Here is a 14,483-nt window from a genome sequence, read left to right on the forward strand (position 1 = left end):
TCAACTGACCTGTGACCCCCAGCTCAGGCAGGGGGTCCAGTGCAAGATTTAAGGTGTGTGCGGAGGTGCTCTGCCTCCCACAGAGATCCCCCCACCTTTGCAGGGGTGCCTGGAATTCTATGTTCAATGCTTAGGACCCATGGCTCGCTATCTCAAGGACCTGCAAGAGGCCTGTCCTGCATCCCTTCCCTGATCATTTTGTCTTCATTTTGGGCAGTGCGGTGTGGGGTGGTGCACTCTCAGGATGCCCACTGATGGAGATTCAGGCAGAGAGGCCCAGCTGCAGAGCAGCCAGGGCTGAGGAGGTCCTTCCTACAGAGACCACGCTGTCCATCTGAAAGGGGGAAACACAGGCAGGAGCCCCAAGGAGAAAGCCCCCCCACCCCGAGACCTCCTGAAGTAGCCAGAGACCACTTTTGAAAGTACCAAGAACTCCAACTGGAGGCATTGTGATGATGGGGGGGTGACTGGACAATCATGGCCAAGGACCCACTGGGCTGCTAAATGAGGAAGCCTGGTGTTCTGGTGTTCTGGTGTTCTGATGGATACTTTTTGTGAAGTGAGCCCTATCTCATAATGAAAGGAGAGGGTGACGCCAAGGTCACCAACCTCGAGGAAGCCCACTGTGAGCTAGGTGCTGGGGAGGCAGACAAAGGGGGTGGACAACAAGGCAGAATGGGGGACTAGATCCCCACAGGACCTGTTGCCCACTTTTTGACTTTGCGGTCCTCTTTTGTTAACCGGGGCAGGGTTTCATGGGGGACTCTTGGGGAGGGACAGTGATGACACAAAGTCGAGTCATACTGATCCACTATCAAAAAGGGTAGAGGCAGAGGGTGGGGGCTCAAGGGTCAGGGAATGGGTTGGGCTCCTGGGGGATGTGTTCTGGTTACAGTCACAGGCAGAGGACTACTAGAGCTGGGACTTCAGAGACCACCGAATCCTGCCCTTATTTCACACAGGAGGAAACGGAGGCCTAGAGGGGAAGTCACTCACCCCCAGCCACTAACTAGAAGAGAGGAGCATGGCATTTGGAGTTGGAAAGGACCTTGGTGGTCATCTAATGCAGCTCCTTTATTTGACAAATGTATAAACTGAGGCACAGGGTCACATCCATTTGGCCCTCTGTCGTTGTGTTCCTCCTTTTCACCACAGCAAACATCAGGTACCCCCTTCCTAGCCTGCTGATTAGAAGGGGCTCCTGCCTGCGTTTCTCTCTCTCAGATGGACAGCGTGGTCTCTGTAGGAAGGACCTCCTCAGCCCTGGCTGCTCTGCAGCTGGGCCCCTCTGCCTGAATCTCCATTGGTGGGCATTCCTGAGAGTGTGCCATCCTTCCTTTGGTGGTATAGCTGCCCCCTCCTGCCATGCTGTGTTGTGGGTCCCTTCAGGGCCCACTGGGGGCCTGCCCAGGGTGTGAGTCTCTTCTTATCAGAGGCCCTGCGGTCAGGTGGATGTGAGTGTTGGCACTGCTGGCACACGCCCTTCTTGGTATAATGCAGGGGCCGCTCCCTTCCTTCACCTTGTCTAAGGGTGTCCAGCCTGGGCGTCCACTTCCTTGCAGCAGATCAGATCTGGGCCCCTCTTTTCTGAGTCTTTTGATTGGCTGAGAGAGGCTGCCTCTGGAGGCCAGCTCCAGCATTTAAGGGGAGACCAAGCTGAGAGCAGGAGGCTGCCCGGTCCTGCCTGCTGCCTCTGCTCTCATCACTCGGTGGAGGCCCCTGAGGTATTTCTTGATTTTATTTGTATTATTGAGTGGAGTTGTGAGGAGTACAGGGGCTGCTATCTGTGGGAGTGGAGAGAAAAGCTAGGGAATCCAGGGGCGTTAAAGTCTTGCGCCATATTGGTGAATTGTGGGCTGTTGCCATGGTTTCCATCCTGGCTCAGTGACTTCTAACCCCTCTTTCCCCTTCTCCAGTCCCCTCCCCTCTTGGGCTCAGTCTCCCTTCCCTAAATCATAGGGATCAGATTGGGTCATTTCCACATCCCTGAGCTTGGTTCAGTCCAGACATTGCTGCCATCTTGCCTGGACATGGCACCCTCGTGACTTGGAGGCTCAGCAGGGACACAGGAACAGTTGGGTCTGTTTCTACATTGGTTGGGGGGGGGCAGCCCTTGCCGCTGTTACGTCTCTACTGTAGAAAGAGACAGTTGGCTATCTCTGCTCGGGTGCCATCTGAAAAGTAGGGTTGAACCACTGGGACTGTTGACTAGGAGAGAAGGCTCAGGGGTCAATGAGAACTGTCTGGAAGTGAAGGAGTGTGGACCCCCAGATGCCACAACCAGGGACAATGGTGCCACATTTCAAAGAGGTCAGTGTAAACTAGATTAAGAAAGTGAGTGGTTTGGAAGGGGAATGGGCTTCCTCAGGAGGTAATGAGTTCCCATCCCTGGATGTATTCAAGCAGAAGGTGGATGACCCCTTGTCTAGAATGTTGGGAGGAGACTGGCATATTGGTCTCTGAGGTCCCCTCTCACTTAAAATTCCCACATGTAGACACCTTGCCTTATTCTTGGAGGGGAGGGCCCAGGTAGATTTGAGAGCCCCAAGAAGGCTCCCTTTGAAGGGGAGCCTTGCATTGTCTCAGTTTGTCAGGGAGGGACTACAGGTTCTCTAAGTATGGGGCAGGGACCACAGCCCTGATGGGTCCCACCAAGTCCAAGGAGGGTCAGAGCCAGGCCCAGGGCTCTGTCCTATTCTGCTTGGCCCAGGACCCAGCTTGTTGACATTGGGGGCTCATTGTGGCCAGAAGGCTGCCTCACTGGGAAAGGACTGCTCCCAGCAGAGCAGGAGGACTAAGGCACAGAGGGTTTGGGGTCTGCATTCATGGAGGGAGGACCCAACAATGAGGCAACGTTGTAGTTGTCGTTCTCTACTCGAATTCCTTTCTCCATTCAGCACAATTCATTTCAATTCATAGGTTTCAAGACAGAATTAGAAGGGATGTTGGAGGTCCTGGAAACCGAGACCTAGAGAAATGAATTGACTTATTCAGGGATATCAAGTAAATCTCTGTGCCAAGATTCAAACCCAGGTCTTCCTGATTCTAAGTCCAGGGTGCTATCCATTGTCCCACACTTCCCCTCTGTTCCATTCAATGCGAATGACCTTCATGGAGCTCATTGAGCTCCCTCTGCTTCAGTAAATAGATAACCATGTAAAAATGTACAGAGGTGCCTGGTGCTGGGGGTACGGGGAGACCTGGGCTCCTGGCTATCACTTGGAAGATAAACAACTGACATCATTAGTGCCTGAAGTCCCTGAGGCAACTCTGAGTCTACTAATTTGCCCTCCCCAAGAGCACTGGCAGCTCAGCACCCTCCCATTCTTCCCTCCTCAGCTTGAGGATGGGGTAGGCTCCTGAGCCCCCTCTTTCCTCAGCTTCTGTGGCTGTGGTGTGTGTATGTGTGTGGGGTGTGTGTGTGGGGGTGTTTGTGGGTGTGTCTGTGGGTGTGAGTATGTGTGTGAGTGCGTGTATGAGTGTATTTGTGTGGATGTGTGTGTGTGTGTGTGTGTGTGTGTGTGTGTGTGTGTGAGCATGTATGGGTGTGTCTCTGTGTGTGTGTGTGAGAGAGAGAGACATTTTGCTTTTATTTTTGTTAACCTTGGCTCCAGTCAATCCATAAAACTGACTGTCAACTTGCCCATCATGAGCCTGCAGGGGTTAGTGTGAGGTGGGCTAGCTGCAGAGTTGGCCCACGTTAAAATTCCACACTCTGGCATCTGTTATCCATGAGCCTGGGCGATCCATTCCCCACTTGGAGCTTCAGTTTTCCTTATCTGCAAAATGGGAATAGTAACTTCTCTATAGCACCATCTCTTTTTCAAGGTGATTTACGTATCTTACCTTATTGATTAAACAAGAGATGATCATGATATCGCCTGTGCTGCAAGATCTGGTCATTTAATCAATAGTTAATCCAAATACAGAATTGGTAATTCTGAATTGGCTCCACTCAACTGTCCTCTAGGTCACTTGTCTCCATCTTGTCTGCAAGAAAAGCAGGAGAGACTGCATCTTTGTAAGATGAAGGCCAATTCTGCCTCCAGGATTTCATGAATCTTGGCATGGTCTCTTTGTGATGAAGTCATACCAGGTCTTTGGGTTCACTGCTTCCTTTTCTGTGTGCCCACAAACCATCCCTTTAATAATGTGCTTTGGAATTTGACTGAAAGTCAAGGTTGAGCATGGGGCCTGAAGTTTTCAGACTCCATTCTCTTCCCATTTTGGAACACTTGAATACTGCCCTTCTACAGACCTCTAGCATGTCTTACCTCAACAGTCCTGCCTGCCAGCTCTCTCAGGGTGGGTGAGTGCTATTTACCTGGGTCAAGCGACTGGAACTTATCAAGTATGGCCAGGTATTTTCTTACTATCGCCTGCTTATCTCCATTAACTAAGTCCTTTGTGAGGCCAGCCTTGTTCTGTCCTTTCTAGTCCAAAGTTCACTTTGCTCAGCAGAGAAAGAACAACTTAAGAGCTGCTCCCTTAGTGTTATTGCACTATTAGCTGAGAGGGGTTGGAAGGCTCTGATTCATCTGATTGGTTCCATGGTACTACCCATGTCTCAGAGCCAAGTCCCAAGAGATCAAACCAATGGGTAAATGGACTTGAAGGTCAGTGAGATTTTCAGAGAGGTTATTGAAGGAAGAAAGGCATCAGGAAAACCCTGGATAACCTAGGGTCAATAATTCCCAAATGGAGGTGGGATGAGGCCCCAACTTTGCTTTCTCCAGAACTTGCCCCTTAGGGGTCCTGGTCTGTGATACAGGGTGGAATTCACCAAAATTTCCAGAGATGATGTGCCCAGGAGGACTAGGGCCAGGGGGAATGCCATCTGTGGCTTCATCAGCATGGTGCCCTCTCCATCAATGTCTTTCTCAATGGATATCCTTTCTTTCTCCTAATCCCCTTTTTTATAGTGTGTGTGTGTGTGTGTGTGTGTGTGTGTGTGTGTGTGTGTGTGTGTGCTTTGGTTTCGTATCCTCAGGGCCTAACACAGGACTTGATTCAGAGCAATCACTTGTCTGTTGGTAAGGCCAGAAAGATTCTGGTCTGAGCTTTTCCAGACTCAGGGGCCTGGCCCACCCAAAGACAGACTGCACTGACTGACCAAGACAGGACCTGGAGCATTTCCAACTTGGTAGAGCCTCCCTGAGCCTGTACCACACTGGCATAGCTTCACAAAGAGCAGGTCTTGCCCTCATGAAAAGAGAAATATCCAATTCACACATAAACACACACATTCCAGGGGAGGGTAGAAATAGGTTCAAAGTCCACAATGGGCATGGGAGGGGTTACACCAGGGCAGGACTTCCAGGGAGGGCACGTTCATCTTCTCTACCCTTGACTCATGGCCAGCCCTGCTTTTTAACATGCACCTGGAAACCTGATCCAGGTCTTCTAAATCCTCACCTGTCTTTTTCCAACTTCCTCTTGGTCCAAGCTGAGTGCAGGTAATCCTGAGGCCTCTTTTCTTATTCACACCTTCCATGTGGCTACTCTTACTCAAGTACCAAGATTCTACTTCCAACCTCTTTGTAATTTTCCTGTTCTTTCCCTCCTCTTCTGCTTCTTAAGTCAGAGTTGAGGTCTCAGATTGAGCTACCTTGGTCCATGAGCCAAACTGTAGCAGAGGCCACTGACATTCTGGTGACTGTGCCACTATAAGACTAGATTGCAGCTCAGTTGAGGTAGACCAGCAGGCCCCATAGTAGGACCTTCTCTTACTATTTGCAGATGATAAAATATTATTGACCTGAGCAATGATTGAAGTCTGTGATCATGGGAATGGTTCATTGAGCACACAAAAGGGAGCAGAACCCTTATAGATACAGAGTGGGTCTTGGGGTCCTACCAGCCAGGAGCACTGCCAGCATAATCTAGGGTAGAACTAATACTCTGAAGATAGGCATCTGACTTACATTCTGCTAACTGCTGGAGCCAACCTGGAAAGAATTCTGCCTCTCAAGGCCTTTCTTTCCGATGGCTGCTGCTTCTATCACTTTCCAGGGAATTGGAAGAGTTGGAGGATTCAGAATGAACCTGCTGAGCTGGGTGTGTTTTTGACCACACTACCAGTGGGGAGGTCTCAGTTTCTTCATCTCTAATGTGGGAATAATTTACCTAGTGATAGATTTGCTGATAGGGAATGTTCTTTCCTTCTCTACTGGGACACTCATTCCTCTTCTTTATTCTAGCTGTTGTCCATGATCATGGAAAACCTGAGCATTTCTAAGTGATAAAGATGAAAAAAGACTGGTTGTAGAAGGCAGGTTAGAGGCTGTTGAGAGAAGGCCCTTTGAAAGACTAAGTGTTTTTCCTAATGTGCGTAAGATATTACTCCATGGGGGATGGGGTAAGTTAGAAGCAGGAGGATTTTGCATCCTGATAACCACAAGGTACTTCTGTATTTTAGGTGACAAAAGGAGGGGGCGGATATGTGGAATCCCAATTCAGGTATGGTTTCAAAGATCTGCCTCTTCTCTGAAAGATGGGATGTGAGGGGCACAGGATTCTTTTGGGGATGCCATATCTTATTTAAAGTTGGCAAATTCAGGGAGCTCAGGTAGGTCTTTGATCAGTGATTTGGGGGTACCATAAGGAAGGCTTTTCATGAACTGATAATCTTATCTTTTTTATAATTTCCATCAAATAACAGACAACTCATGAGGTACTCTAATGCAAAATAGTCGTTACACAGTGGCCTTAGAGTCCAGAAGAATTGAGTTCAAGGCATATCTCTGACACATCTTGGGTGTATGACCTTGGGAAAGTACTCAGTCTTCTTTTTCCATCGTCACCTCTCCAAGGTCGAGACTCTGGTGTCTGTGTCTTAGACCCACTGTGGGCAATCTGGAGAAGCCTGGGGACCCTTCTCAGAATCATGTCTTTTAAACAATATAAAGAAAAGCTGAATCTTAGAGGTTAGTGAAAATACTGATGGAGTTGTTTTCCAGCCAAGTTCACAGGCCCCTTCCACAGACCCCTAAATCCATGGAAGAATTGTACTCACTGCAAGGACATGTCCAGTCTCAAATAGGAGGGTGCTGATGTTTGGATTAGAAAGTGATTTTCCAGTGATGATCTAGGATCTGACTTTTCAGCATCTGCACCACCATGTTAAGTTTCCAGGACTTGTGATTTCTTGGGGCATGGAGGAATGCCTCGATTTACAAGGTCAGGTTCCACCAACACAGATTCCATATGAGTTCTAGAGTCAGAAGGGATCTCAGAGGATATCTAACCCACCCCCCTCCTTTACATATGAGGAAAGTGAGGCCCAAAAGGCTAAATGGTTTTCCCAGGGTCACACAGGCAGGAAGAGGTCAAGCTAGTCAGACAATAAACATTTAATATGGTGCCAGGTACTGTTAAGTGATGGGGATACAAAAAGAAAACCAAAAGGCAACCCCTGCTCTCAGGGAGTTTACTGTCTAAAAGGTGAGACAAAAGACTAAGTAGAAATGACCAATTTATGAGAAAAATGGGAAGTATTCCACAGAGGGATGGGAAAGGAGCTGACTTTGGGACCAGAGTCTTTGCCAAGTCCTGTTCTCTTCCTGTTGTGACAAACTACCTTTCCGGATAGTCTTCTATGGTGGCCACCCTGGTGGGTATCCTCTTCACCCTTTTCTGAATCTGTCTTTTGGCAGCCCACACACAGCCAGTCCATCCTTGGACTCCGACTCTGGGTCCTTCCAGCCAAATAGAGCCTTCCAGATTTGGATTTGGGGACATCATTCTGGAGAACCCAGCACCACCTGTATTGCACCAGCAGATAGTGAAGGGGTGAAGAGATTGGACAGAGGGACAGATTGTTCATCCTCAGGAAGCCTGAGAATGTCAGCTATAGAATGTAACTTGTTTGACTTCCAGCCACTGGGCCCAGGAAGATTGGACTTTTTGGTCTTATGTCAAGGTCTAAAAAGTACAATTTGTTTTTGGAGATCATTATCCTCTCATTTTATCAACAAGCAAATGGGTGATATCACTTACTCTCTATCACCCATCATAGCTAACATATGGTGCTCAGGACTCAGACCCAGATTTTCTGTCTCCATACCCATCACTCTCCTTCAGAAAACAGATTTTTTCCTGAAGTCTTTCTAGGCAAGTGAATGAACTCTTTCACAAACATTCATTTATTGTTTTACTCTTAAAAACAATAATTAAGGGAAAAGCATTGTACATAACTTTATTCCTGTGTGATCTTGGGAAAGACCCTTCTGCTTCAACCTCAGTTTCCTTATCTGTAAAATGAAGAGAGGTGGCCTCCAAGGTAGCTTCCAGTTAGTTCCTGCTCTGGGATCTTAGTTTTCTTCTAGGTACATCATCCTGATCTTCAGATTAGGAAGAATACTATAATTCTTGGAATGGACACGTGCACCTTTGGCAGATAAAGGCAGGTTAAGACATGGAGGCTCATAAGGCTAAGGTAGTTTTCTCCAGAAACTTCCAAAAGCTGCCTCAATTCCTGGAGGAATGGCAGCTTCCTATGGCTTAGTGGGTCCCATGAGTCTCGGTGTGGCAGGCAGTCTCTTGGATTGCAGAAGTTTCAGCATTGGGGTAGCTGGGTGGGTCTGATCTTGGATCTCATGGAACATGGTGGAGGTTGAATAAAATCACATAGGTAAAGGGTTTGAGGGTTTGTAGCATCTGAGGATGGAGGGAGCCTCAGAGAAGGATGAGTGAGGTCAGCTCTGTAAATTTGTAGATGAAAATTATCAGCCTCTAGAGGGGAGTTGATGTGGTCTGGGATGCCAATCAAGGTCCCTTTTGAATTTATTTAGGTGGGAAGAGTAGAAAATTGTGAATGATCTTACCAGTGTTCTTCTTTTTTTAAAAATAGGAATACCACCACCACCATATATCCAAATCTGTCCTCCTCATCCATCCTCGGGGCCTAATACAGCACCAGGTCCCATGCCAGGTTATCTTGGATCAACTCCTTATCCACCTAATGTTCATCCTGGTGGTGCCCCTGGGCAAAGTGGCCTCCCTTCTCATGGCCACCACGGTCATGGCCACCATGGCCACGGCAATGGCTACCATGTTGGCCAGGTACCACCATGTCCCCCAGGAATGAACCCAGGACCACCCGCCTGCCTGTCCCCCCAGCCTGGCTACTCTTCTACTCCAGGTGGCCATTCTGGGCCACAGCATCACAAACATAATAAACATGGTCCTGGACACCACTGCCATAAGGTAAGTATCCAGTGTCCTCAGAAGGAAGCATATTATAGACATCTGAAGGTTTTGAGGAATGGAGAATGACCTCAAAGACAAAGCGTCCCCTGACTATCTCTTGCTGCCTCTACTGCTGAGCTTCTAAAGACAGCAAGTCCCTGTCCTGTCCCATGCTTACCACTGGCCAGCCCTCTCCATGGCCTTCTTCCCAGTAGACTCTCTCCTCATTCTTGTGGCTTTTTTTCTGGTCCCCTCCATGGACCTTTTTCTTCTCCTTGGAGGACCAAGGATCCTCCATGATCCTTCTCCTAAGTGGGTCACTATTGGCTGTGCTTCTTTCCCTTCCTTTCTGTGGCCCAGCTGCTCCTTGTCTTTCTCTCTTGAGAACTTGGCTTTCACTCCTGGTCCCCCAGACGGGGGCATCTCGCAGACTCTGTCCTCCATCCTTTTTTATTATTTATTTTTTAAATTTTATTACCTGTTTCCATATCATATACCACTAGGAGAATATAGGGTCCTTGAGGGAAAGCATCACTTTTTCTATTTAGTCTGTGCCTTTCACATAGCACACATTTAATAAATATTTATAGTAATAATTAATTTAAAAACTTAGAAGTAGTTTTAGATAAAATGGTTCATTTGGTCTACACAAAAACAAAACTGTGAAATAAATATTATTATTATCCCCTTGTGCAAATGAGGAAACTGAACTTAAGAGAAAGTAAGTGATTTCTCAAGGTCACACATCTGATACATGTTTGAGGCAGGATTTGGAATCAGGTTTTCCTGACTACAAATTTAGTTTTCTAAGGACTGCCTGGGACCTACCTAGTAGGTGTTTAATAGTTACATATTAATTGGTTGACATGAGTTGTTATTTGTACAGGAAACTCCTACCTGAAGAAAATTCTTCTGGAATACAAGCCAGACTATTGAGATATTACATAGGTTGCTTGGGGTGGTGCAATGGATAGAGCACTGGACCCAGAGTCAGTAAGCCCAAGTATAAAACTGGCGCCAGGCACTTCACTTCGGTCTCCTCATCCGTAAAATAGGGATCATAAGAGAACCCACCTCCCAAGGTTATCAGGGGGTCAATTGGGATGGGATTGTAAATGACTAGCACATAAGAAAATACCTGTTAATAAAATACTTGTTCCCTTTTCCTTCCCTTGAGTGATTTGCAAGATGTTGCTTGAACCCAAGTCTCCCTGACCTTGAGGCTGGCTTTCCATCCACTTTGGCCTCTGTAGCCCAGACAGAAACTGGTTTATAGAAGAGTGAGAGGCAGTTCCTGCTTCTAATTCTTTCTCATGAAAACACGGTTTTTATGGAATCTAGTTTCGAAAAGTTAGGCGATGATCTTGGAATTAGCAAGAAGTCAAGTGAAAATATAGCAAATATATGCTAATTTAAAGTAAAATGAAAACTAATGCAATCTTTGACTGAATTAAAAGAAGACTGTGAAGGACTATTTAGGCAATAGTTCATTTCCCCTAATAGATCACATATGGCGATTGGGTTCTATTCCAAACAAGGGGAATATTGATAAACGAGAGAGCCTCTCAGGAAGGCAACCAGAATGGGGAAGAGGCCCAAATTTATGTTTTCTGAAGACTTACTGAAGGAACTCAAAAGGTTTTGCTTAGGAAAGAAGAGACTTGGGAGGGCATAACTGCCTCCACATATTTTAAGAGTTGTCTATGTGTAGTCGCTGGCTACTTGGGTTCAATTCTGCCTATGAAGAATCATTATTCAGACTGGGAAAGCATGGATGGAAATAAAACAAAAATCTATTAAAAAGGTTAGGGGAGGCTAGGTGGAGCAGTGGATAGAGCACCAGCCCTGGAGTCAGGAATACCTGAGTTCAAATCCGGCTTCAGACACTTAATAATTACCTAGCTGTGTGGTCTTGGGCAAGCCACTTAACCCCATTGCCTTGCAAAAAAAAGTAAAAAAAAGGTTACAAGACATAGGAAGAGCTAGAGAGAAAAAGATAAAAGAACAGCCAAGTAGCCTTGGCTGGGCCATTGTCAGAGAAGACTGCAGGCCCCTCCATCCTTTTTTAAAATCCTCTTTTCAAACATTTCTGGAGATCCTGTACGGTTCCAGGGAGGCAATGATTGATCAGCTCTCTGAAGATGACTCCCAAATCCCCATGTCCTTCATGATTTCTCCCAGAGCTACAGGCCTTCATCTCAACCTCTCTCCTGGGTATCTCTTCCAGAATGTCCTGCTGACATTGCAAATTGAACTCATCTCTTTCTCTACACTGTACTCTCTTCCCCCCTTTCTATTTTTGTTTTCATCAGGAGCCAGGTTCTTCATTTGCAATCATCTTTGATTCTTATTCTTTATTGCCATCGCCATCCATCTTTAAGTCTTTTCTGACCTGAAGTCCCAGTGTCCTCCAGAAGGCTATTTCAGAGTTTTTCTGAAACAGAGTAACATTACCTGCTCCCCTGACCCTTTGTTTCTGGCTTCTGGGTTGCCAGGGCAAACCCACTGGACAGTGCCCTTCATGGCCCCAGGCACTGGCCAGGCTTGATCCAGAGACTCCTCAAAATGCCTCTCTTTCAGCATCATCACCGGCCCTGTAGCTCAGACTCTGATTCAGACTGAGGTGTGACAGCCAGCCAGTGGAGCCTGGAGGAGGAGAGAAGCCAACCACTACCTTATGGATCTTCCTGTGACTGGATCTGCTCCTGCTCTGCCTACTCTCCCACAATGACTAAAGCTGTCTGCACTGAAATTAAAATGAGGTTCCTTTGGGAGCTCTGATTACATTTCAGCATGGTTTTTTTCTCCCCATGTAACCCTTGAGTTGGAGACCATCCTGTGGGATGAAGAGCCCAGGGACATATAGAGAGGCTGGGTGCCCCCTTAGCTCACATCCCAGTGCCCCCTAGAAGCCTAGGAAAATTCACTGTGGGAGCATCATTCAGGAGACTTTGCTTGTGCCCTGGAGTATGAGATGACAATAGCAGAAGGCAGTTTTCTTACAAGGTGGAAAACAAGAGCAGATTTCTAGGAGTAAGACTTAGTTCCAACTTTAAGATAGGGCTGACCCAGGAGAGGCCATTCTTTATAAGCCTGGGTTGGTTCATTGCTCCTTAGGCTGAATCCTATATTCCAAGGAAGGACCTGAGAATGGTGGGGGAGGGGGCGGGGGGGGCATCCTTCTCTCTGTTCTTCCCTTCTCCTTTTCTCCTCTCTTCCTTTATGCACATTCTCTTTTCTTCTTTATCCCTTCTTCCCTTTTTCCTTCCTCTTTGCTTCTCCTTTTCAGTGCTACCTCCTCTTTCCATGATTAGAGCAAAAGAACTTCCAGAAGATGCCCTTTCTTCCCTGGTTGCCCTTGTCTTTCCCTGAGATTGCTACCCCTAAAATTTCTTTAGTCTCCTCCTGGTTACCAGTCAGATCCATCATCATTCCTGTCCTTTGAGATGGACCGTCTTTATTTTTCTCAGTTATGCAAATGGACAGAGAAGGAGGATGGGGTAAATATTCCAGGACAGTCTGCTCTAAAAATAAGGGGAAAGACAAATGAATACAAAACCCAAAAGTTGACCAATCCTGTGAATTGGGTGTGGGGGGGAGATTTCCAATCTCTGGAGAATCCTAAGTAAACTGTGAACTTAGATTCTATGGTTCTGTGTCCAAGTTACAGATCTGCTACAGACTTTCTGGGAGATGTGATTCTGTCAAATAGTTGTTTTACTTTCCATCCTTCAGCTGCAAAATAGAGATGATGCTTGAGTCACTAGGTAAGAGCAAAAGATAAGATTGAACAAAAACACTATTACAGAAGTAGTGTTGTGTAATTGAGAGCTAACATCAAGGTCAAGGAGACCTGGATTCAAGTCCTGCCCCAGACACATAGGGCTGTATGACCTTGGATAAGTCTCTCCCCCACTCAGTGCCATAGAAAATTCCCACCCTACAATCCAACCCCACCTCCACATCCACCGAAACCCCATTATTGAATACTCTGGAAGACCACCTTGGACTTAGAGACTGGGGCAGTGAAAAAGAACCCTTCATATTGTCAGCATCCCATTGGATGCCACATTACATTGTATTGAAGTCACATGCAACAAACAGTGAGCACCCAACAGGTGTGTGCTCAGGTGACTTCCTAGATCTCTCTTCTCTTGGCAGCTGCATGGAGGAGCTTGGAAGTAACAAAATATGGGTTTGAATTCTGCCTCTGGTGCCCGGGAAAGTCATTTCCCCATGTCTGCCTCATTTTCCTCATCTGTCAAAAGGAGATGATTAAAGCCCCCATTTCCCATTGCTGTGAGGAGTAGACGAGCCACTAACAAGAATGCACTATGGAAACATCAGTTGTTATTGCGGTCAGAACATTGGTATGGTCCCTGGTTGTGCCCACTGAAAGCATCTGTTGGCTAATATAGAAATTTGTTGCATTTTTAGCTTTCCTTTAGGAATTTTTCAGTTCACCCACTAGCAACAAGGACCTGATAAGCACCTGAAGACAGACCAAACTTGTTATATAGCATTTAAGGAACAGAAATGAGATTCACCTATTTTTAAGTCGAGTTATTAAGGAACAATTAAAAAACCACCAGCTGCAGGGGAAGTCTCAGAAGTGTGAGTGGAGTTGGGGGGTTGCAGGGAAGGCAGGACCCAGGCATCTCCTTTTGTGGCCACCTTTTTCAGGAGACTGGGCACCGTGTTAGTGGGCACACAGTCAGTGTAGGAGAAATACTTAGTGGTTGAATGGCTGCCCACTTTTCCTGAGAGCATGCCTGGTAGGCCTCCAGCTTATCTCCTGACTTGGCTCAAGAACCCTTGGCACTGCCCTGAAGCTGCTGCATCTGCCGTGCCCGTAGACTCCACAAGCTCACCATGGCCCAGATGTCCTGCCATTTCTGCACATGCTTCCCTTCCTTCCCAAAGATATTCTACTCTTTTCCATTCAACTTCTGCCCCTAGAGATCATGGCATTGGAGACCAACATTTAATCTAACATGGGAAGAGATCCAAAGTTTGGATAAGTCACTGTATCTGCACTCCCAGATGGAGCTCCCAGGCTAGAAGATACTGTCTGGGAATGGAATTTGTTTCTAAACCAGAGTATTCAAACAGGAGTTATGAGCCCCTTGCCAAAGAAAAGAACAGTTAATAGTAAAAAATGGAATCTTGGAAACCTAATGAAAATCCTCAAAGCACTTTACTGAAAAATAAAGGGAAATTGCTTAAAAATGACTACATTTTTTGTACCCCTTGGCTCAGCAATGGGCATATTTACCAAGGAGGACAAAAACTAG

General features: G+C 46.7%; 1 long non-coding RNA gene across 5 annotated transcripts; it reads left to right on the forward strand.

The window, feature by feature from the left end:
- The first annotated feature begins 4 nt into the window (after nucleotides 1-4).
- LOC141489154 (uncharacterized) lies at nucleotides 5-11,961 on the forward strand. 5 transcript variants are annotated; one of them, XR_012468929.1, is made up of 5 exons: nucleotides 5-53; nucleotides 6,201-6,327; nucleotides 6,419-6,459; nucleotides 8,852-9,207; nucleotides 11,770-11,961. It is a non-coding gene; the product is annotated as an uncharacterized LOC141489154 (long non-coding RNA). The 5 variants fall into 5 exon arrangements; XR_012468925.1 differs by having other exon boundaries at nucleotides 24-625; XR_012468927.1 differs by having other exon boundaries at nucleotides 24-559.
- The last annotated feature ends 2,522 nt before the right edge of the window (nucleotides 11,962-14,483 follow it).

Source organism: Macrotis lagotis, chromosome 5 (assembly GCF_037893015.1).
Source record: "Macrotis lagotis isolate mMagLag1 chromosome 5, bilby.v1.9.chrom.fasta, whole genome shotgun sequence".
NCBI lineage: Eukaryota > Metazoa > Chordata > Mammalia > Peramelemorphia > Peramelidae > Macrotis > Macrotis lagotis.